Raw genomic sequence first — 24,710 nt, 5'->3', positions numbered from 1 at the left:
ATATATCAACACTGTTCCGGAGGACCTCCAGTGGGTGTAGCAGCCTGAGGTCAGGGTCTCTAAGCTAAGGCCCACTTGAGCCTTAGGTAGTGGTTTATCCACAGCTTCTGTCTGATCTGGCTACAAATCAGAAGTTCCCATGACCTCCTCCCCCTTGGATTTGATTATTTGCTAAACTGGTTCTCAGAACTCAGGGGAACTCTTACTTATGTTTACTAGGTTATTAAAGGACATGATAAAAGATAGAGATAAATAGCCAGATGAAGAGATATGTAGGCCTAGGTCTCCTGAGGGTCTGGAACTCAGGAGCTTCTGTCCCTGTGGAATTGGGGCATATGACTCTGCTTGCATGTGGATGTACACTGACTTGGAAGCTCTCTGAACTCCCTCCTATTGGAATTTTTATGGAGACTTTGTCATGTAGGCATGAGCCATGGTTAACTCCATTTTTAGCTTTTTCCCCTTCTCAAGAGGGTAGGTTTGTGGAGTTGAAAATTCCAAGCTCCTTATCATGGCTTGGTCTTTCTGGACACCAGCCATTATGCAGAAGCCATCCAAGAACACATCCAGAGTCATCTCATTAGAACAAGACATTCTTATCAAACTGTAATCACAAAACTTTCAAGAGCCCTATGTCAGAATGGGGACAAAGACCAAATGTATATTGATTGCTTCTTATGAATCATGGTATCACGTGGACCTCATCACGTGCCACTTGGTTGTTAGTATGTCTTAGGAAAAATACCAATTCAAGACCTTTCTCCATTTTTCTAATCTTTTTTTTCCCCATTTTCTTGCTGTTGAGCTGTGTGAGTTTGGATATTAACTCCTCATCAAATATATGGGTTCAAACTGTTTTCTCCCAGTCCATAAGTTGTCTGCTCATTTCATTGATTGTTTCCTTTACTATGCAGAAACTTCAAGTTTGATGTTTTCCCACTTGTTTATTTTCACTTTTGTTGCCTGTGCTTTTGGTGTCAAATCCAAAATATCATTTCTAAAACCAACATGAAGGGCCATTTTTCTGTTTTATTTTAGATCTTTTATGATTTCAGGTCTTTAGTCCCCTTTGAGTTGATTTTTGTTTATGGTAAAAAAATAAATGTTTGACTGAATTCTTTTACATGTGAATATCTGGTTTTCCCACAACCAAAAGATTGAAGACTGTCCTTATGCTCTTGTGTATTCTAACCTTTGTTGAAGATTACCTGTCTGTGTATTTGTGGGATTCTGTTTTCTGTACCATTGGTCTATGTGTCTATTTTTCTATCAGTACCACACTTTCATTGTTATAGCTTTGTAATATAGTTACAGAAAAATCAGGAAGTATGATGCTTCTGGTTTTGTTGTTCTTCATCAAGTTTCTTTAGCTATTCAGTATCTCTTTTGGTTACATATAAGTGTAAGGATATCTGTGTATATTACTCTGAAAAATGTCACGGAATTTTGAGAATTCCATTGAATTGCATTGCATTGAATCTGTAGTTTACTTTGGAATGTATGGACATTTTAACCATACTAATTCTTAAATTCCATGTTCACAGGTTATCTTTCCATTTATACACATACACCACATCATATATATATATATATATATATATATACACACACACACATACATACGCATACATATACATGAGTATATATACACTCATAAATATATATATATACACCACATCATATACACAAATACACGTTTATGTACCTATATATACACCCACACACTCAAATATATATACACACACACAAATATATATATACACACATACATACACACACACACACTCCTACAATTTAAATTTCCTTCACTAGTGTTTCAGTGTACATATCTTTCACCTCTTTAGTTACATATATCAGTAAATATTTTCTTGGTTTTAATGCTTTCATGAATGCATTGTTGTCTTAATTTTTTTTTAGAAATTTTGTTAGTTTACTGAATGAAACTGCTTTTTAGATGTGATTTTATATCTCGCGACTTTACTGAATTCTTTTATTACTTCTAACGGCTTTTAGTGAAGTCTTTAGGGTTTCTATATGTAAAATGATGTCATATACAAATAGAGACCGTTTGCTTTTCCCTTTTCAATTTGAATAACTTTTCTTTCTTGTTTCTTGTCTAATTGCTCTGGCTAGGAATGTCAGTACTGTGTTGAATAGAAGTGTCAAGAGTAGGCATCCTTGTCATGTTCTGGATTTTAAAAGAAGAGCTTTCAGTTTTACACCATTGAGTATGATGTTAGTTCTGGGCTCTTCATATTTCGCCTTTATCTTGCTATGGTGATTTCCTTTAGTATTAAATTTGTGGAGAATTTTCAACATGAATGGGTTTGGAGTGTTGTCAAAGGCTTATTCTGCACCAATTAAGATGATCACGTGGTTTTTATCCTTCATTTGACTAATCTGATTTATTTCAGTAATTTGTCCAGTTTTGATATCAAGGTTATGCTTGCCTGAGAAAATGACTTTGGAAATGTTTCTTCCTTTTCAGTTTCTTGCAAGAGTTTGTGAAGGATTGGTATTAATTCTTCTTCAGTTGCTTGGTGGAATTCACTAGTGAAGTCATCTGGTCCTGGGCTTTTCTTTGGGGTGGTATTTTTCACTATGTATTCAATGTCATCTGTAATCATTATTGGTCTATTTGGATTTTCTATTTCTGCATGATTCATGTTTTAAATTCCTAGGAATTTATCCATTGTGTGTGGTGGGGTTATCCAGTTTGTTTCCCCAGTAATATGTAATGATCCTTTTTTTTTTTTGTATCAGTTGTAACTTCTCCACATTCAATTCTGATTTCAGTAATTTGAATCTTCTTTTTTCTTAGTCTAAGTAAAGATTTGTCAATTTGATTTATCTTTTCAAAAAGCCAATTCTTACTTTCTTTGACCAGTTAGTTTTATTCTTTCATATGTTTGCATGTTACTAATTAATGTCCATTCACTTCATATTGAAGAACTCTTTGTAGCATTTCTTGTAAGGCAAGTCTAATGGTGATAAAAATCCTCTGTCTGCTTGTCTGTGAAAGACTACCTTTCCTTCATTTCTGAGGGACAGCTTTACCAGATCAAACATTTTGGTTGGCAGTTTATTTCTTTCAGTACTTTGAATATAGCATCCAATTCTGTCCAAGCTTGTATGTTCTGCTGAGAAATGCATTGAAAGTCTGATGGGGACTTCTTTGTTAGTGATGAGTCCCATTCCTCTTGCTACATTCAAATTCTGTCTTTTTCTTTGATTTTTGATCATATGATTATAATCTGTTTTGTGAAGCCTTTGTGGTTGAACCTCTTTTGGGACATTTGACTTTATTAACTGGTAGCTCATATCTTTCCCAAAGTTTGAGACATTTGCAGCCATTTCTACAAATAATTTTTAATGTCTCTTCTCCTTCCTGGATTTCTCAAAAGCATATAATATTTATCCTGATGGTATCCCATGAACCTTGTATGCTTTCTTCATTCTTTTTCACTCCTCTAGACACATAATTTCAAATGCTCTGCATAGTGTTTCACAGATTTTCTTTTGCATGATCAAGTCAGTTTTTGATCAAGTCATGATCAAGTCAGTCACATGTTACTTCTTTCACAGTATTCTTCAGCTCAAAGGTTTCTGTTTGGTTCTTTATGATTTCTATCTATCTCTTGAACTTCTAATTTTTTTCAGGTATTGTTTTCCTGATTTCATTGGATGGGCTTTGCTCATAAAGCTTACTGTCCATTGTTAAAAGAATTATTTTGAATTCTTTGTGAAACAATTATTTTTTACTTTTATTTTTTATTTTTTTTGTGGCCATGCATGTGGCATATGGAAGTTCCTGATCTAGGGGTCAAACTGGAGCTCCAGCTGCCAACCTACACCATAGCCACAGCAGTGCCAGCTTTGAACCGCATCTGTGACCTTGGGGCAATGCCAATTTTTGAAACACTGATTAAGGCCAGGTATCAAACATGCATCCTCATGGACTTTATGTCAAGTTCTTAACCTGCTGAACCACAACAGGAACTCCTGTGAGACAGATTTTAGATCTTCATTTCTGTGGGATAGGTAACTGAAAAATTATTGTGTTTCTTTGTGGTAAGTTTTTTCCTTAGTTTTCAGTGTTTTTGTGGTCTTGTATTCTTGCCTTTGCATTTGAAGAAATAGTTATCTTGTCTAGATTTTACTGATTGGCTTTGGGAGAGAAACAAGTTTACCATTCCATCCATATATTCTGAGGCTCTCTCAGACTTTCCTGTGTATGTCCCTGCTTTATACCTCTTACTCTCTCTTTGGGCAGAATTCTTTTTTTTTTTTATTTTTTTTATTTTTATTTTTTGTCTTTTTGTCTTTTGTTGTTGTTGTTCTTGTTGTTGCTATTTCTTGGGCCGCTCCTGCGGCATATGGAGGTTCCCAGGCTAGGGGTTGAATCGGAGCTGTAGCCACCGGCCTACGCCAGAGGCACAGCAACGCAGGATCCGAGCCGCGTCTGCAACCTACACCACAGCTCACGGCAACGCCGGATCGTTAACCCACTGAGCAAGGGCAGGGACCGAACCCGCAACCTCATGGTTCCTAGTCAGATTCGTTAACCACTGCGCCACGACGGGAACTCCTGGGCAGAATTCTTAAGAGTGCATACCTTTCCTCGATCCCTCACAGCCAGCCAGGGTGCAGTGTTTGTTTTTCCTAGGGTAGTCCCCTTAAAAAAATCAAGTTGGTATGCCTTCTCCCAGTCCCTCTGAGTCAAACCAGCTAAACTTGTGTATTTATAAGTCATGTACAGATGCTCATCATCAGGGGGCACATGGGGAGCCAGACACAGGGTGGGCCTTTATACATTAGGTGTGCCTGAGGGCCAGTTGAAAGTGTCTGGAGACATAGTATCCCAAGTGGCTGGTGTTCAAGCCTTCTAATGATGTCAGTGAGCAATTAGTGAGGTCAGCAGGCATTTTTTGAATTTCCAAGCCCTGATTGATATGCATGTTCGTGACTCCCTTGTACCAGCCTTCCAGCCCCTCATCCATGCAAAACCCCTTGTTACTCTTAGTGAATGAGAAAGCAGCATGCCTCCTGGATTGTGTCCTAAACCTGAGGGGAGGCCAAGTGATCAGTCAACATGCTCCCACTTTCTTTAGTGGAGGAATCACTAGTCAATGAAAAGGGTCTCTCTTGGTAATGAGATGTACTGCTTGGGGGGATGGGTGAAGTGGGTAAAGTGAAACTGTTCTTATTTCTGCAGTTTGTCTGTTCTTAGTCTTTGCTGTTGTTGTTGTTGCACTGATATGTTCGAACTACTCCATTGAACTCCCCAAAAGGTATTCTCATTCCTGTGTGGTTGTCAAAATTGATGCACTACAGGGAGATTTCAGCACAAAACACCTATTCCACTATCTTATTGACATCACTCTCATTGAAAGGTGTGTAATTTAGAAGTGTGTTGTTTAAAAACCAAACCTATCGAGGGTTTTTCAGCTATCATTATGTTATTGTTTTGTAGATAAATGCAATTATAGTCTGAAGGCATATCTTGTTTGATTTTTATTCTTTCAGTGATTTTAATGTACATGCTATGGCCCTGGAGTTCCTGTCATGGCTCAGCAGTAATGAACCTGACTAGTGTCCAGGATGGTATGAGTTCAATGCCTGGTCTTGCTCAGTGGGTTAAGGATCCAGCTTTGCCGTGAGTTGTGGTGTAGGTTGCAGATGCAGCTCAGATCCCACGTTGCTGTGGATGGGCATACGCCAACAGCTGCAGCTCTGATTCGAACTCTAGCCTGGGAATTTCTGTGTGCCATGGGTGCAGCCCTAAAAAAAATGTGCGTGTTATGGCCCAGATTGTGATCTATTTTGGGGAATGTTGCAGAGGAAACTTGAGGAAATGTGTATTCTGCTGTATTTGGATGAACTATTGCATGAATTTCAATGAAATTCATTTGTTTAATGGTACTATTTCATTAACTATGTCCTTCCTAATTTTCGCCTCCTAGAACTGTTCTATTTTTAATTTTAAAAATCGAAGTATAGTTGATGTAAATATTTTATGTGTATAATAAGTAATTTACAATTTAACAAATTTGACTCCATTTATAGTTATTATCAAATATTGGCTATGTCCCCCATGTTGACCACTATATCCTTTCACCTCATTGAATTTATACATAATAATCTGTAGCTCTTAAACCCCTATCACATTCCTGTCCCTCCCCCTCTGCTCTCCCCACTGGTACCCAAGAGTTTGTTCTCTATATGTGAGGCTGTTTCTTTTTTGTTATATTCATTGGTTTGTTTTATTCTTAGATTTCACATAGAAGTGATATCATACACTGTCTTTCCCTGTATGGCTTTTTTCATTTGGCATAACAGCCCCAAATCTTTCCATGTTGTTGAAAATGGCAAACTTTCATTCTTTTTTATGCCTGAGTAGTTTTTCATATACTCTTTTTTTGTCTTTTGAGGGCCTCACCCATGGCATATGGAGGTTTCCAGGCTAGGGGTCTAATCGGAGCTGTAGCCACAAGAAATACCAACAACAAAAGACAAAAGACAAAAAAAAAAAAAAAAAAGGAACCCTCCTACACTGTTGGAATGTAAATGGATACTGAAATAAGACTTTTAACTAAAGAACAACCCCCCCTTGGCTAAAAATGCAGCTGCAAGCCTTTGGACCTATGCTTGCCTCCTAGCACCCTTCTTGTAATAATGTAGCAACTGTGTGCCCTATGTCCAAGCCAGCAGCCCTGCTAATGGTGTACCCAGCATTGCTTATCAGTTCTGCTTCTGTAACCTTGCTTGCTCAGTTTCTTAGGGAGAAACACTGCTTGGGGAAGGGGGGAGGTCTGGGGCTGCTTACATGGGAAAATCAAGACCCTGTAATGTATAAAAGTTGCTGAGAACAAAGACCTGGTGCTCAGACTCTGGAGGTGACTCCTCTGAGCCTGCACCGGTGCTGAATAAACCTTGCTTTTCCCTGTCTCCGAGTGCAGTTTGTCTCCTTCCACTGCCACAGTTTTTGCGGTTTCCGCAACAATACAACCACTATAGAAAACTGTACAGAGGTCCCTCAAAAAACTAAAAACATATTTATCATATGATCCATCATTCCCACTCTTAGGCATCTGCCTGGAGAAAAACCATAGAAAAGATGCATGCACTCCAGTATTCATCGCAGCACTATTTACAGAACTAGGACATGGAAGCAACCTAAATGTCCTTTGACAGGGGAATGGATAAGGAAGATGTAATATATGTAATAGACTATTACATGGTTATTTTAAAAAAGTATGAAAACGGTTTTTGTAGCCACATTGATGAACCTAGAGATTATCATACTAAGTGAAGTGAATTTGATATTGAAAGACAGTCATCATATGATATCACTTCTATGTGGAATTTCAAATGGATTCAAGTGAACTTATTTTTCACAACAGAGACAGACTCAGACTTTGAAAACAAATTTACAGTTACCAAAGGGGGCAGATGGGGGGAGGGAGGAATTGGGGGTTTAAGACTGGCCTATGCACACTGTGGAATATGGAATGGTTGGCCAACAGGGACCTGCTATATAGCACAGGGAACTCAACCCAATATTCTGTGGTAATCTATATGGGAAAAGAATCTGAAAAAAGAATGTATGTGTGTATATGTATAACTCAATTTGTTGTACAGCAGAAATTATCACAACATTGTAAATCAGCTATACCTCAGTGAAACTTTTTTAGAAATCCTCCTTTCCACACCACTTCCATAATGATTGATTTGAAGACATTGAAAATCCTTGTATCACTGGAATGAATCCCATTGGCTCACTGTATATGATCATTTTAATATGTTGTTGGATTTGTTTTTCTTCATGAGGATTTTTGCATCTATGCTCATCAGTGAGAATTGCTTTTAATTGTCTTTGTCTGGTTTTGGTCTGGGAGATGGTGGCCTTGTAGGATGGGTTCAGAAAAACACCTTCCTCTGATTTCTTTGAATAGTTTGAAAAGAATACATGCTAAATCTTCATTAAATATTTGGTAAAATTCACCTATGATGCCATCTTGTCCTGGACTTTTGTTTGTTGGGAATTTTTAAAATATCTTTTTTTTTGTCTTTGTAGGGCCACATCCACAACACATGGAAGTTCCCAGGCCAGGGGTCAAATAGGAGCTGTAGGTGCTGACCTACGCTACAGCCACAGCAGTGTGGGATCTGAGCCACATCTGTGACCTATAGCACAGCTCACAGCAATGCCATGTCCTTAACCCACTCAGGCCACGTATTGAACCCATGTCCTCATGGATACTAGTCAGGTTTGTTACCACTGAGCCACTTCAGGAACTCTGGGAATTTTTAAAATTTCTGATTCTGTTACATTACTGGCAATTGGTCTGTTCTGATTTTCCATTTCTTCCTGTTTGGCCTGGGCGATTGTACATTTCTAGTAATTTGTCCATTCTTCATTTTCTATTTTATTGGAATATTCCTGGTGATAATTTTTTATCACCCTTGGTATTTCAGTGAGATCAATTGTAACTTCTTTTCCATTTCTCAATTTATTATTTTTCTCTCTTTTTTTTTCCCTTGATGCATCTGAGAAAAGTTTATTAGTTTTATTTATCTTTTCAGTGAACCAGCTCTTAGTTTCATTGGCCTCTTTCTACTATTTTTTAGTCTCTATTTCATTTATTTTTGCTCTCATCTTTACGATTTCATTCATTCTACCAATTTTGTGTTTTCTTTGTTCTTCTTTTCTGGTTCCTCTAGGTGTAAGGCTAGGTTTTTGCATCAGATGTTTTTTCTTTCCTGAGGTAAGCTACTGTTGCTATAAACTTCCCTCTGAGAACTGCTTTTGCTGTGTTCCATCAATTTGTATTATTATGTTTCACTTTCATTTGACTCTAGGTATTTTTTTCTTTTTATTTCTTTCAGTGACCCATTAGTTGTTTAATAGAATATTGCATAACTTCTACATGTTTGTGGGTTTTGTCCTTTTTATCTTAGAGTTGATACAGTCTGATAGTGTTGCAAGTAGGAAAGGTGCTTAATATGATTTAAGTTTTTTAAAATTTCCTGAAACTTGTTCTGTGAACTAGCATGTGATTTAAACTGGAGAATATCCCATGTCCACTTGAATATATGTGTACTCTTCTGTTTTAGATGGAATGTTCCATATGGGTCTATGATATTCATTTGATAATATGTGAAGTTGAAGGCCAGTGTCCTCTTATGAATTTGTGTTTTGTTAATCTGTTTGTTGATGTCAGTAGGCTTAATTTTCTTACTATACTGTGTTGCTGTCAATTTCTCCCTTTTGTCCGTTAATATTTGCTTTATTTAGTTCAGCTCTATGTTAATGTTTGACTATGTATTTAGGCTATAATCTTTATGTATTTATGCTATAGTAATCAAAACATTTTGGAAGTGATACACACACACACACACACACACACACACACACACACACACAAATGGAAGACTATAGAGAGCCCAGAAATAAACCTGTGCACATAGAGTCACCTAATATTTGACAAGGGAACCAAGAATATACAGTGGAGCAAGGACTGTCTCTTCAGTAAATAAGGCTGGGAAAAATGAAGACCGGCCAAAATTAAAAAAAAAAAAACAACTATAACTGAAATGAAAAATAGAGGAATGCAAAAGTTTAAGTGGAGTCTTCAATCCCCACCATCAGCAAATTAAGAGTACTAGTCAAAATGTCAGTAGGAATATACAAGAACTGAACCTTGATCAATATCTAGTTGACATGTATAGATCACACATTAGAATTTTATAAAAACAGTCCATTCAACAACAGCAGAATGCACATTACTATCAAACCCCCATGGACCATCTGCTAAAATACATTTTCTGCGTTACCAAAAAAAAAAACCCCTCAAGAAATATAAAGAATTGAAATGATACAGAGTATGTTTTCTGACCATAATGGAAACACTCTTCCATTAAAAAATAAATATAACAAGAAAACCTCTGAATGGGAGTTCCCGTTGTGGCACAGCAGAAACGAATTCACCTAAGAACCATGAGGTTGTGGATTTGATCCCTGGCCTCACTCAGTGGGTTAAGGATCTGAAGTTGCTGTGAGCTGTGGTGTAGGTCACAGACAAGTCTCGGATCCTGAGTTGCTGTGGCTGTGGCATAGGCTGGCAGCTGTAGCTCCAATTTGACCCCTAGCCTGGATACCTCCATATGCTATGGGTTCGGCCCTAAGACGACAAAGAGACAAAAAAAATCTCTAAATGATTGGATATTATTAAACACACTTATGAATAAGTTATGAAAAAAGTAGAAACTGTCAGTGGGAAATTTAAAAATCAATAAAATGTCAACCATGAAACTGTGGCATGTCAGAATTTCTGGAATATGAAAAAAAGTGCTGAGCAGGAATTTTATTGCAGTATATTCTTAGAAGAGATGTCTATTTCCCCACTGGTCTTCTAGTTAGGATTAGGCACTTGCACCACTGCTGCCAGGTTTGATCCCTGGTATGGAAACTGAGATTCCCATATCAAGCTATTGCAGGCTGTGTCTAGTGGAAGGAAAATGAAGAGAAGAAATGTCTGAAATCTATAATGTGAACTCCTTCCTCAAGAAATACAAAAGAGGATATCCGAGTGAACTCTGAACAACTGGAAGGAGGCAATAATAAGAATAATGACAAATCAATGAATTCTAAAACAAATGCAATAGATAAAGTGAAACAAAATATGATAAAGCATCAAGAGGAAATAAAACATTAAATAAATACCATCTTTATCAATGGTTAAAATAGAGTAATGAGCACATTTTCATCCAAAGTATATGATTCAGTGTAATAAAGTTAGAACCATAGTATAATTTTTAGGATGTGGAGTGGTTTGTTCTCAAATTCATAAGGAAAGGAAATTTGTCAATGAGAAATAAGAACTTTTATTGGGATAAAGACAGGATATGGAAAAATTAATATATCACAACATTGTCAAAAATTCATTCTTGGAAGATAAAAAGCAAACTGAATATTAAAACAGAAGCTCCAGAAAGAATCCCATGTTTATGGGAAAGTTTAGTAGTTGATAAAGTTACATTTCAAGTATGTTATAAAATGATAATTTTAAAGGATGAGGAAAATATAATAGTTATTAAAATTTAACTGCCTTCAGCATTCTGAAAAACTATTTAAAAATTCATTTTTAATGAAATTTTAAATTAAAATCTCTAATGGAGTTACACTAACTTATGTGAAAAGCTTGCATACCTTCAATTTTTCACCCAAATATGCATCTTTATACTATCAGTTGATGAAACAAAACAGAAAAGATACAATAAAAGGTGGTCTTAAATGTTTTTAGTTGTAAAATGACATTTTAGATCCAGAAATGGGTGAAGCAATAAGGATGTGCTTGCTGTATACTTCATGATGGAGTTAGACTCATTGGCAAAAGCTGTGAGGATAGCCATTAATCTGAGATAGAACACCTATCAGAATGTCTTAATGATTGAGTGTATTTTACATAGACTTTGAAACAGTGAGGGGAGAATCACTTGAGAAATAGAGGTAAAGCAGTTTTGATGATTTCTAATATCGAAAGAAGAAACATGTAATATTACCTATCTGGGGAGTTCCCATTGTGGCTCAGCGGAAACAAATCTGAATAGCATCCATGAGGACAGATTCGATCCCTGGCCTTGCTCTGTGCATTGCCATGAGCTGTTGTGGAGGTTGCAGACACGGCTTGGATCCATTGTGGCTGTGGCTGTGGCATAGACCAGCAACTACAGCTCTGATTCAACCCCTAGTCTGGGAACCTCCATAGGCCAGGGGTGCAGCCATAAAAAAAAAAAAAAAAAAAAAAAAAAAAAACCAAAAAAAAATTATTTGAGTGATATATTGTTCAGAACCAAATGTGATAGAGACTTATTATGAGATAAACCCTGAATGCCTATTTCTCTTAGAATCTATTTGATTCCTTAAAGCTTTCAAAGAGTTCTCATCAGGTCTTCGGAGAATAATATAGCACTTGGGAGCAAAGATGCAGCCCAGTAGCCCAGCACTGGAGGCCAAGATGGAGAAGATCTCCACGGCCACCATGACCTTGCCCTTGGTGCTGTGGTAGACAGGGATGAAGGTGACCCAGACAGTGCAGAACACCAGCATGCTGAAGGTCAGGAACTTGGCTTCATTGAAGGTGTCAGGTAGGCTCCTGGCCAAGAAAGCCAAGGAGAAACTCCTCAGGGCCAAAGAGCCCAGATATCCAAAGTCAGAGTAGAAGGCTGTGGCAGAACCCTTGTTGCACACGATGATGAGGCTCTTGGGCTTAGAATGAGTGTCTATCTCAAGGAAAGGGGGAGAGGTTCCCAGCCAGACTCCACAGATAATCACTTGGAAGCAGATGGGAATGACATCTAACTGAAGCTCCTGTTACCAGCAATCTTCTCATGGTTCTTCCTGGTCTCATGGCCTTGAATGCCAGAATCATAGTAAGTGTTTTGGCCAGAACAGTGGCAACAGCCACAGTGAACACGGCTCCAAATACAACTTGCTTGAGGATGCAGGTGGCTGTATTGGGTTGACCAATGTAGAGAAAGGAGCAGGGGAAGTACAGGAGGAGGGAGATAAGCAGGATTTAGCTGAGAGTCCAGTTATTGGCTTTGACAATGGGGGTGTCTCAGTGCTTCACAAAGACCCACAAAACCCCAGCTGTATGACACAGAAGCACAGAGCCATGCAGACTAGTGCCATCCCCAAGGAATCCTCGTAGGCCAGGAAGGTCACAACTTTGGGGAGGCAGCGATTTCTCCCCCTGTTTGGATACTCTTGGTCTGGGCACTGGATGCACTGCTTTGCATCTTGGGAGACATCACACGCATCATTTCATGTTCACAATTTCTTCACATTTAAATATTATGTAAAACAGAAATATTTCCTCCAATTGTGCATATGTGCATTGTGCACGTTGACATGTTGATTATCTGTGGTATAGTATTCCAACACATCAAATTGGGAAATGTTAGTGATGGTGTTAAAATTGGAACCTTTGTACATTCTTGGCAGATGTGTAAAATGGTGCAAAAGCTGTTGAAAAGGGGCTAGCAGTTTCTCAAAAAATTAAACATAGAATTACAGTAGGAGTAAACAATTCCCATCTAGCCATATATCCCCCAAAATTGAAGGCACTGATTTAAATGGACATTGGTCGCATTACTTACTGTAACCCAAAGGGGGATTCAAGGGTAAATGTCTGTTGACAGATAAATGGATAAACAAAATATGGTACATACATACAATGCAATATTATTCTACCTTTAAAAAGAAGGAATTGATTGGACACAGATTCCAACGTGGATGAATCTTACAAGTGTTATGCTTTGTGAAATAATCCAAAGAACAAATGCTGTATGATTCTACTGATATAATGTAGCTGTACTTCAAATTCATAGACCCAGAAGGTGGAATAGTATTTACACGGGAGCTGGGGAAGGGAGTAATTGGGAGTAACTGTTCAATAATTGTGGAGATGAAGTTAGGTATGATGAGTTCTGTAGATGGATAGAGGAGAAGGTTGTGCAACAATGAAGATGTACTTATGTCCCTGAATTTTAATCTTAAAAAGGTTAAGATGGTAAATTTATATTATGTATATTTTATGACAATAAACATGTAAAAGTCAAAAGAATGAATGAATGAATGCATTAATGAGAAACTGGTACCTGATGACTCCTTTTCCAAAGCTCTCAGTTTCCTTTTCATTGAGAAATAGATAAGAGGTGGAGTTACCATAGGCAATTCTAAATTTTTATATCTATGTGGCTGGAAATGTGTCTCTCTGGGCAAGAAGCCCAAGTAAAGCAGCAAATAGGCCCTTCCTTCTTGTGGAATTTTCCTGAATCCTGAACTGCAACTTTGGCTACACACAGATTTTAGTATCTAAAAGGAAAAATAGAGTGTCATTGATCATACTTTTGCACATTACTGGCTACTAAGAGAAGTGTCTGTATTTCTCCCAGAAGAAGAAAGGACATTTCACTTTCTGTTACATCACTGTGCCTCCTCCTCATCCCCAACTATTTGATATTATCTAGACATCTAAGTGTGGAATAGTAAGGTTTTTTCCCTTTCTTTTTTCTTAAATATTTACAGAGACAACCTCTGTAGCCTATGGTACAAATAGAACTTTTCAAAGGAAATTTTTGAAATAGATAAAAAGGGCAAGAAAATATGGCATGTCAGATTAATAGAGTGCAAATAATACATGCCAAGAGTGAAATTCATTGCAGTATATGCTTATGTTAGATGTCTTAATAACCTGAGTTCCTTCCTCAAGAAATAGAAGAAGAAAATAAACTCAGAACAATCACTTTTATTACATACATTCCTGACAGCAAAACTTGTTTTTCTCTTACCTAACCACCTCATCCCAATAAATCTGTCAATTCATATATCTTTATGGTCATGATATTTATCTGCAGAAAAATATTTTACTGTCTTCTCATCCATTGCTGCACAAAGGGCTGTACATTCTAGGTAGAAGATCCTAATAATGTGAAAAGCAGACAAACTCCAAAAATTAACTTTATAAAACAAACAACCTGATGTAAAAATGGGCAGAAGAACTGCATAGACAGTTTTCCAAAGAGTAAATGCAAATGGCCAACAGGCACCTGACCAGATACACAACATTCGGCATCAACAGGGAAATGTAAATGAGACCACGGTGAGATATCAGAATGACTGTTTTCAAAAAGAACACAAGGAACAAATGTTGGCAAGGATGTGGAGAAAGGGGACCTTCCTGCATGTTGGTGGGAATGTAAATTGGTGGCTGCCAGTGTGGAAAATAGAATGGAGGTTTCTCAAAAAATTAAAAATAGAACTACCATATGACCTAGAAATTCTACTCCTGGGTTATATCTAAAGGAACAGACTAATTTGACAAGATACACGGTCCCCTACGTTCATAGCAGCATTGTTTATATGGCAGTGATATGGAGGCAACCTAAATGTCCATCAATACATGATTGGATAAAGATGTGGTAATATGTAGACAATGGAAAAGTACTCAGCCATAAAAAAAAGTGAAAATTTTCCACTTGCAGCCCCATGGATAGACTTAGAGGGTATTAAGCCAAGTGAAATAGGTCAGAGAAAGACAAATGCTGGGTGATACCACTTGTATGTGGAATCTAAAAATTCAATGACTTAGGGACTATAACAGAAAACAAATAGACTTACCATTATAGAGGACAAACTACTGGTTACCAGTTAGAAGAACATAGGGGGATGGGTAAAATAGTGGTAGGGTATAAAGAGATGAAAACAATGTTGTTAAAATAAGCAACATGGATATAAGGTACAATACATGGAATACATGGACTACAGCCAGTATTTTATAATAAGTCTAAATTGTGTATACTTTTAAAATTATGAATCATTGTACTGTACATCTGTAACATATAATACTGTATATCAACTATAATTCAATAAAAAATCATAATGTCATATACAAACCTGTTCCTTCTAGACATTGGCTCAGATTTTATGTAAGATGACATTATGAAGTCAAGATGTTGCATTCAAAGAGTGAATTTAGTGCTCAAAATAGTGGATTCACACTTCTGTTCATAGGAGGATTCTGCTCTAATATGTCTACAGTGTATACATCTAATTTTGAAAAGATGTCATACGTCTTCGAATCCAATAGGCCATTCCATCATCTCTTCGTTGATCACAAAGCTTTGATCATATGGGCTATTGGAACCAAACTTCCCCACTTTAATCAGGAGCCCAAGACTGCCTGGAAAACTCACAACATTCAGGATATCATACTCCACCATATGGTGTCTCTTCTCATCTAAGGACATGTGCTCCCCTGCACTGTTTAGAAATTGAATTTTATCCAGGAATTGGTGAAGCTAGAGGAAAAGAAAGATTGAAAAATGGAAAGTGCATTCAAATTAGACATGGAAGGCCCATACTTACAAAGCAACGACTCTTTCCTACCTCCCCGACTTCATACTTTCTTGTTGGTAGAAATTAAGGGGTTTGTTTCTTTGTTTTGTTGTTTACCATCTCTCAGACTCTAGTGACATGAATGTAAATTTACCTCTTATTCTGAAAACAGAGAAGAGATTGAATTCACCTGTTCAAAGTGTGCATTAGTCATGTTCTTTGGGGCAGCATGAGCCATAAAGTTTGCTCAGGAGGCTTCTGGAAGGAAATGCCTGTTCTGTGAAGAAGTGCAACATGGACATTTTTCTCTTACATTTTTGGCCAAGAGTATAATTGTCTAGTGATAATGGAGTGAACACACTCACAATGAGAGAAGAGTAAAATCTACAATCTGTAGACTATTAATGGTGTTTTTAATTTAGCCTTTTAATCTTTGAACCATAGAAACTCTTGCTGGTTTTTTTGTAAGTTTTTTGGTGGGTTTTTGCATAACTTTTCAAGGTTTAAATGTGTATCAGTGATGCATTTCCTCTAATGGCTCCATCTTATTCTTCTGAATGGATATATTATTTTTTTATTATCCATTCATTGGTTGATGGAAATTGGAGTTGTTTCCACTTCTTGCTGTTATCTAGAGTGCTGCTCTGAATATCCATATGCAAATTTTGGTATGAATACCTGTTTTCAGTTTTAGAGTGTAAATATCTAAGAGCAGAAGTGCTAGGTCATACAGTAATGAGACACTCTAGAGGTGGACTCTTTTGCGTTTTGAAGCAAGACTTTAATAACATTCAGCCTGGCAGTTACAGCTCTGTCTTAGCCTTCACTTCCCTCTTGAATGAAGCCTGACTTTCAGCAGAATTGATCACTTAGGGCTTTCTCAGGACTTTTCTTCTGATTAGAAGCCAAACCCTATGCATAAAGTTCTAAATTCCATGGAATTATTTCCATGGAATAATTCTTCAAAGCTCTTATTATCCAAAGCATCTCTTTAGGCAGACTTTCTCCCAGTGTTTTACAGTTTTTCTATAGTATTCCCTAATTGTTATTTCTGACCCCATGTGGCAACTGATATCTTTATATGCTTTCAACATTTACCCCCTTAGATACTCAGGACTTAGAAAAGTTGAAAGTGAGGCAAAATAAAGGTAAGGCTTAGATCAATCCTTCAGAGAACCACCAGGTAGGTCAAAATAAAGGATGTTAATTTTTTAGAATGAGGTTCATAAAACTCCTTCTGGAAATGGTAAATTGTACTGAGAATGTTCAGTTTTGTTTAAAAGATCTCTGTTGAGCTGGGGAGTAAAGAATGGTACCAGAGTAAATTAAGACATCATGATGTTTTATACCAAAATTCACCTGTTCTTTTCTTCATTAAGCATTCCCCCTTTTAGAAGCTTTTGTTTGGATGCCAGAATTCTGAAAAAGCTAATTCTGATCAATTTTTTCATCTATTTAACACTTTCTTGGAAGGACAGACATTTAGAGTTCTCTACTTTGCTCTTTTCATTGACTTTTTTTTTAAGGAACTAGCATTTAAGCCTCAATCACATGTGGTAGATGCATCCTAAGTAATCCAGAATTACATCATTTGAAGTAATATTGTAAAGGTCACCTACTTTCTAAAAGCCAAAACTAAATGAGTGCTAAGTTCCTTGTCAGATATTATTGTTAATAATGTAAAAATCATCCAGTGAATTAACAGTCTGACATTAATTTCTATACATAGATATTTGATTTAATTTCCTAAGATATTTAAAAGATAGACATGTATTAAAGCTAATTAGTTCCTTTGCTTTCATCAATATTTGGTTAAATATATTTATGCCTTGTGTATGACAACAGAGTTCTTAAGTATACCATATAGAGGAGATGTAGATTCAGAAAAGCCTGGGATAAAAATTCATGTAAATACATTCATAACACAGGAAGATATCTTAAACTTGTAAGTATCCATGATCATACATTTTTTTGTGTCTTTTTGCCTTTTCTAGGGCTGCTCCCATGGCATATGGAGGTTCCCAGGCTAGGGGTCCAATCAGAGCTGTAGCTGCCAGCATACGCCAGAGCCACAGCAACACTGGATTCTAACCGCGTCTGCAACCTACACCACAGCTCACAGAAACTCCGGATCCCCAACCCACTAAGCAAGGCCAGGGACTGAACCCTCAACCCCATGGTTCCCAGTTGGATTCATCAACCACTGCGCCAGGACAGGAACTCCCATGATCATACATTTCAAATGGAGACCATGTTCCCTGCTCCTAGGATTGTGTGCATATTTTGTAAGAATAGATCTGTCTAAAAATAACTCATTTATGGGGCTCAGTGTAGGGTAACAAGTAAATGTCAATTATAATTTCCTCAATATTATTTCACAGGGCACTTGGATCACAGCGTATGTGGCATCTCTGATGAAATTTCTGGGGTCAGACATGGTCAATATGTAAGTGTTGTGCATTGGGCACTTTCCAAATAAAAGTGTAGATTTTCCTAATTTTTGATTCCTATATATTTTATTATGAATTGTCTTTGGATGGTTTACAGCCTACATTAGAAAATATTTATCAGGTATAATTTCTTATTAGATAGACTTAAACAGCTCCAAATGGCAGCTTTCTTCGGATAAACATAGCACTTATAGATCTATGTATAACCAATGTGAAAGAACTCTCTGTCCATTGTGCCTAATTCTGTGGACCTTGAGGCAAAAATATGGTCATGATGATGAAGCTCAATAAAACACAACCAGATATCCTTTGATTGTCAATTCATGACCTGCATCCAAAGGACAATTACCTTCCAGGGAAGAAGCATCTCCTGGTCTATATCTCCTAGAGATCCCATTTCTGTTTTCACCAGAAACAATTCATGGAGTGCTTGGGCTGAATATACAGCATTGTAGATGATATAGCTAGAGTCAGACATGGTGATCATGTCAATGTTTATTGGTATAAACTGCAAGGAAGAATTTGTTGGGCACTCATTGATTTTCCCACATAGTGATACAGCAAGTAAACAATCAAAATGTTAAGCTACATTCTACTGAAGTAAAAGTCTTCTGGGTATTGGGAAGGATCAACTGTTTTGAGAAAGTGCTCAAAACCTGGGATTTCCCTCTTCTGGAGTGAAAAGGAGAGACTTCTATGGAAAGAGTTCAGTATATTGTCCACCTTATTCAAAACAATATCACACTTTGCCACCAAAATCCACACCTTATCCAAAGTTAAATAAAAATTATGTCCTAGGTTGAGAGTCATGAAAATTGCCTCATCACCATGTATTATATGCACTTTTGCAAATGAAGCTCTGGTCTTGGTCAAGAAATTTATGTCAGTTGATTCAAATGTTCTCTTAGGGATGGGAAACTATTCAGTAAAGTCCACACATATACCTTTCTGGAGGTTTTTTCCTTTCATCCTGTTAAGTATATCATGCCACTCCCTTCTGGTCTGCAGAGTTTCTGTTGAAAAATCTGCCGATAGCCTTATCGGGGTTCCTTTGTATGTTATTTGTTTCTTTTCCCTAGCTGCTTTCAAGATTTTCTCTTTGTCTTTAATTTGGGTCAGTTTGATTAGTATGTGTCTCAGGGTGTTCCTCCTTCGGTTTCTTTCATATGGTACTCGTTGTGCTTCCTGGATTTGAGTGAGTGATTCCTTTCCCATGTTAGGGAAGTTTTCAGCTATTATCTCTTAGAATATTTTTTCTGTCTCCTTCTCTCTCTCTCTTCTCCTTCTGGCACCCCTATAATACGGATGTTGGTGCGTTTCACGTTGTCCCAGAATTCTCTGAGACTCTCTTCATTTGTTTTCAGTCTTTTTTCTTTTCTGTTCCACATCCATAATTTCCACTAATCTGTCCTCCACCTCACTTATTCGTTCTTCTGCCTCCTGTATTCTGCTGTTAGCTGCTTCTAGTGAATTTTTTTATTTCAGTTGTTGTATTTTGCATCTCTTCTTGTTTAAGTTTGATATCTTGTATCTCTTTGGTCAGTGTTTCCTGTAAGTTATCCATCTTTGCCTCCAGTTTATTTCCAATGTCTTGCATCATCTTCAGCATCAACAGTCTAAAGTCTTTTTCCTGGAGCCTGAGAATCTCCTCATGGCTTAGCTGTTTTTCTGGGGTTTTTTCTTTCTCCCTCATTTGAGTTATAGTTCTCTGTCTTTTCATTTTGATGGGTTTTTGGTGTGGTGACCTTCTTACAGATAATAGAGTTGTAGCCTCTCTTACTTCTGATGTCTGCCCCCCTGTGGCTGAAGTCAGTATGGGGGGGCTTGCTGTAGGCTTCCTGATGGGAGGGGCTGATACCTACCCCCTGGTAGGTGGAGCCGATTCTAATCCCTCTGGGTGGGTGGGGCTTAGTCTCTGGAGGGGATTAGAGGCAGCTGTGTGCCTGAGGGGTCTTTAGGTAGCCTGTTTTCTGAGGGGTGGGGCTGTGATCCCACCTGGGTTGTTGTCTGCCCTGGGGCTTCTCAATGGCTGGCTGACGGGTGGGGCCAGATTTTCCCAAAATGGCCACCTCCAGAGAAAGGCATGGCTGTTGAATATTCCTGATAGCTTTGCTTTCAATGTCCTTCCCTCACAACAAGCCACATTCACCCCTGTTTTCCCAGGATGTCCTCCAAGAACTGTGGTCAGGTTTGACTCAGATTCCCATGGAGACTTTGCTTTGCCCTGGGACCCAGTGCACGTGAAAGTCTGTGTGCGCCTTTTAAGAATGGGGTCTCCATTTCCCCCAGTCCCATGGAGCTCTTGCGCACAAGCCCCACTGGCCTTCAATGCCAGACGCTCCAGGGGCTCTTTCTCCCAGTGCCAGATCCGCACACATGAGAGTTTGATGTGTGGCTCAGAACTCTCACTCCTGTAGGTGAGTCTCTGTGAACCAGTTAGTTTCTAGTCTGTGGAGCTTCCCACCCAGGAGGTAAGGGGTTGTTTATATCATAAAATCACCCCTCCTGCCTCTTGATGTGTCCTCTTTTTCTTCTGAAGTAGGATATCTTTTTTAAGTTTTCTGGTCCATTTGGGTGAAGAATGCTCAGCTTTTAGTTGTGAATTTTGTTGTTTTTAGGAGAGAAGTTGAGCTCTAGTCCTTCCATTCTGCCATTGTTCCTTTTTGGGGTTAGCTCCGGGGTCTTCAGGGCCGTGGAGTCCGCTTAGTGCCTGCAATGAAGGTAGGCAGCTGGCTGCAGTGCCCACGGGCTTAGCCCTTCACCTAGGCGCAGCGGGGCGGCCGCTCCACACTCTTTGGTAGCTGGTGGTGGGCGGAAGGCTGTACAGCTCATGAATAACAGAAACTGAAGGTGAACTTAGGACCACACATATACCTTTCTGTAGCATCTCTGCTTTCAGGTCCCAGAGGAAATGCTCCCCTTCCCTATCATCAGAGAAGAGAAGTGCCACCCAGGCCCAGCCAAAATGCAGCAATAACCAGACCAATCCCTGGATGAGAGAACTATCCTTACTGGCCATCTGATAAAGAGATGGAAATTGGTCTTTACCACTCAGGAAAGGGTCAAAAGGACCATATGTAGGAGTTCCCATAGTGGCACAGCAGTAAACGAATCCGACTAGGAACCATGAGGTTGCGGGTTCCATCCCTGGCCTTGCTCAGTGGGTTAAGGATCTGGCATTGCCCTGAGCTGTGGTGTAGGTTGCAGGTGTGGCTCGGATCTGGCGTTGCTGTGGCTCTGGTGTAGGCTAGTGGCTACAGCTCTGATTAGACCCCTAGCCTGGGAATCTCCACATACCATGGGTAAAGCTCTGAAAAGACACACACACACACACACACACCGACCATATGTGCCCTGAATAAGAAGGAAAAACATGATTCTAAATTTAGTGGATTTGGGTTTGTCTTCCTTTGAAAGAGGGTGAGCCAGTTCTTTCTGTGATAGAGAACTTGACCTGATTCTTTGAGAAAAAGAAGGAGACTTCAGTGGACATTATACAGTTCTCGTGTCATTTTGGACACACGAAATACTGTTTAGCTAGACCCCTTGATTTTGCAAAGGACATATGATTTCCTCAGATCAGTGGTACCAGGTTCAAGGAAAGAATTATAGAAAATGTGTAATGCTTCTTATCTCCTTTGATTTCCAGTTGAAAAAGGTATGTGCTATACAGGGTGTACAAATTCCATGGTAGTGACACCATCAGTTTTGCACTGTGGGACTTTGGGAAGGGTTATTTTCATATCAGCAATCAATAATTGATGTAAACTTGAAGCTATATATCTTTTATTATTAAACTGAATTATTGTATTTAATTTCCTACCTCAGTATTACCTAGGTTATTGTGGAATTTACAGATACATAGCCTCTCAGATTTTCTAAACATTTCTAGGACAGCATTCTTCTAATCTAATGCTGGTATGCTTAGAAGTAACGTCTCTTGCCTGCTGCTTGTTAGAGATCTACATTTAGGAAGAGATCCTGAGATGGAGAGTTCCATGTGGAAAGTGTATGGGTTGATTCTTAGAAGTATACCCGTAGAATGGAGCAAAGCAGAAATAGGAAGAAGGAAATGCTGAACCTCAGAGCTATTGCACCTGAGTCTCAGCCAATCCTCAGCATTCTCTTGAGCTTGGATAGCCTCTCAGCATTGGTCCAAGCAGGGACTAGGGTACCAGGCTTCTTTTTCCCATGTATGCTAAACTCTGGCTTCTGGCTGTGCACTGACAATATCCTCTTCTTAGCTGAGGCCATTCCCTATTTCTGAGCATTTCCTATGATGTGAAGACATATGAGCCATTATTGGTCAATATTCCAAGTATCTGTGGGATGGATGTCTTGGCCGTAAGCATGAATCTGGCTTCAAATATTGACTGTATTTCTCCTTAACCTTATGCTTCCTTCTCAGCCCAGGGAATAATCTAATCTCACAATCTGAGGAAGTCTCTGGGGTGTGTTTATAACTGGACCAAATCCATACTCATAGCTACCACCTTTCCCTTTGGATAGATAAGAAGAAAAGGCATAGAGAAGAGCAGAATATCTCTCACCAGGGCTCAGGCTCAGTCACCTGTGGGATTTTTTATAGCTCCAGAAGTGTTCCAATCTCAGCTGAAAATGCTGATGCGGTTCCTGTAAAGACGACCAAGGATTTCCTCTGTCTGTGACAGTTGTAGTTGGGGACAGTCTGATTCCCTCCAGAGAACCAAAACAGGGCATTTTCCAAAGTCTTGTGATCACTTTCAAGGGCATTGTAGAGATCATAACCCAAGGACCTGTTAGGGAGGAGGTGGGGGTTCTTGTTGATCTCCTCAATGGCAAAGAGAAAGGCCAGAACACATTGGTAGTTCTTAAATAGTCACCTAAATAGAGGGGGACAGCGTTTGGTAGAATGGTCAAGTCAAGTAATTCAGGGACAAATCCTAAGCCATTCTAAGGGAAGGGGGGAAGGGTTTTACCCTCAGGTTTCACCTTCAGAGATTCTCTTGTCTTTGCCTATAGGGATGGCATGAATATTGTCCCCAGCCCTTTGGAAGACTCTGGTAAGGCTCTCTCACTCTGAAGAGGAATATCATAATCAATTATCCTAGAGCATTTTGTCGGGAACTCTGGGTGAGGTAAATTATTATTTAGCTGGATGACATGGCTTGTCAACTGCATAGAATTGTTTTAGCATTTATAATGGAAGATGGATCATCATATGGACAAGATTGTAAGATATTCTCCTCTAGAGATGGGAGTAAAAAGTGTAAAAAAAAAAAAAAAATCTCACAAGCCATTTTGGAACGACTGTTGAATCCCAAATTTGAACTTGTTCTTACCTAAGGCTAGAAGCCAAGACATAAGCATTCCTTCCCTTCCCCAAAATGGACTGCTTTAAAAAAGTCCCTGACTTAATAGTTCCTTAGACATGTTGCAGGATTTCTATCTGATCATCATAGAGACATTTCAAGGGACTTTCACTATTAAGTCTGTTTTATTTAGTCAGGTCTTAGGAAGCTAATTTTGTTCAATTATATTTTTTTGAAAAAAACCCTCATCTGTTCTATTTTATATTCATGGATATCACTAAACTTTTAAAGTAATTTTTCTTTATGTCTCCTTTTAGACGTAACTTTTCTTATATTTCCTTAATTTCATTCACTAAAATAGAAGTTTTTTGATGTTCAAATAGCTGTAACATTTTTGTATTTCCTAAGAATAAATGTTCAATTTTTCTATGTTAATCCTTGTCTTCTCCTTTTCTTGGAATATTTTTTTGCTATTATTCTAACTTTGTTAATTACAAGCTCAATTTAAGCACATTTAAAATCAATATTTATTTGTTAATAAATTATTATAGTATCAATATTTTGATGTAAACAGTCCTTTGCCTCTCTTCCAGTGGTTTGTACTTATTCTCTCTCTCTCTCTCTTTTATTTTATTTTTTTTTTTGGTTTGTACTTATTCTCAATACTGTGGTTTTTCTAGATACTGTGTGAATTCACTTTGGGGTAATTTTTTATCCAAATATTATAAGATACTAAAAACCAGTTCCAAGTGACAGCATTACATTTTTAATTGAAATCTGTCATTTCATTGTGCTCAAATAATTTCATTCATATCATTTATACTTTGGGAATTTGAGAGGTTCTTTTTTTCTGTTTCCCAAGCATTGTTTTTATTTTTCCCCTCTATTATCTTCTGAAAGAAACTGTTTATTTTTCATATAAAAGAGAGACTTGAGATATACCATAGCCTTTGCAGACTCTTTAGATATCTCTTCTCACTCTCATGAATTTGAACTGCTACAAACTGGGAGAGATGAGTGCTTTTTTTTAACATTTATTATTTGCCTTATAAATTATTTTTTTCT

The 24,710-nt window shown here is 38.1% G+C and overlaps 1 long non-coding RNA gene across 2 annotated transcripts in view; it reads left to right on the top strand.

Moving 5' to 3' along the window:
* LOC106507293 overlaps positions 1 to 23,487 on the top strand; it is an 84,232-nt gene extending 60,745 nt beyond the window's left edge. For both annotated transcript variants that reach the window (XR_002341668.1, XR_002341667.1), the window contains exons 4-5: positions 18,286 to 18,350; positions 23,356 to 23,487. This is a non-coding gene — a long non-coding RNA (uncharacterized LOC106507293). The remainder of the gene's footprint in view (positions 1 to 18,285; positions 18,351 to 23,355) is intronic.

Source organism: Sus scrofa, chromosome 2 (assembly GCF_000003025.6).
Source record: "Sus scrofa isolate TJ Tabasco breed Duroc chromosome 2, Sscrofa11.1, whole genome shotgun sequence".
NCBI lineage: Eukaryota > Metazoa > Chordata > Mammalia > Artiodactyla > Suidae > Sus > Sus scrofa.
Note: the sequence above shows the minus strand (reverse complement) of the source record. Positions and strands in the feature narration are given on the sequence as shown.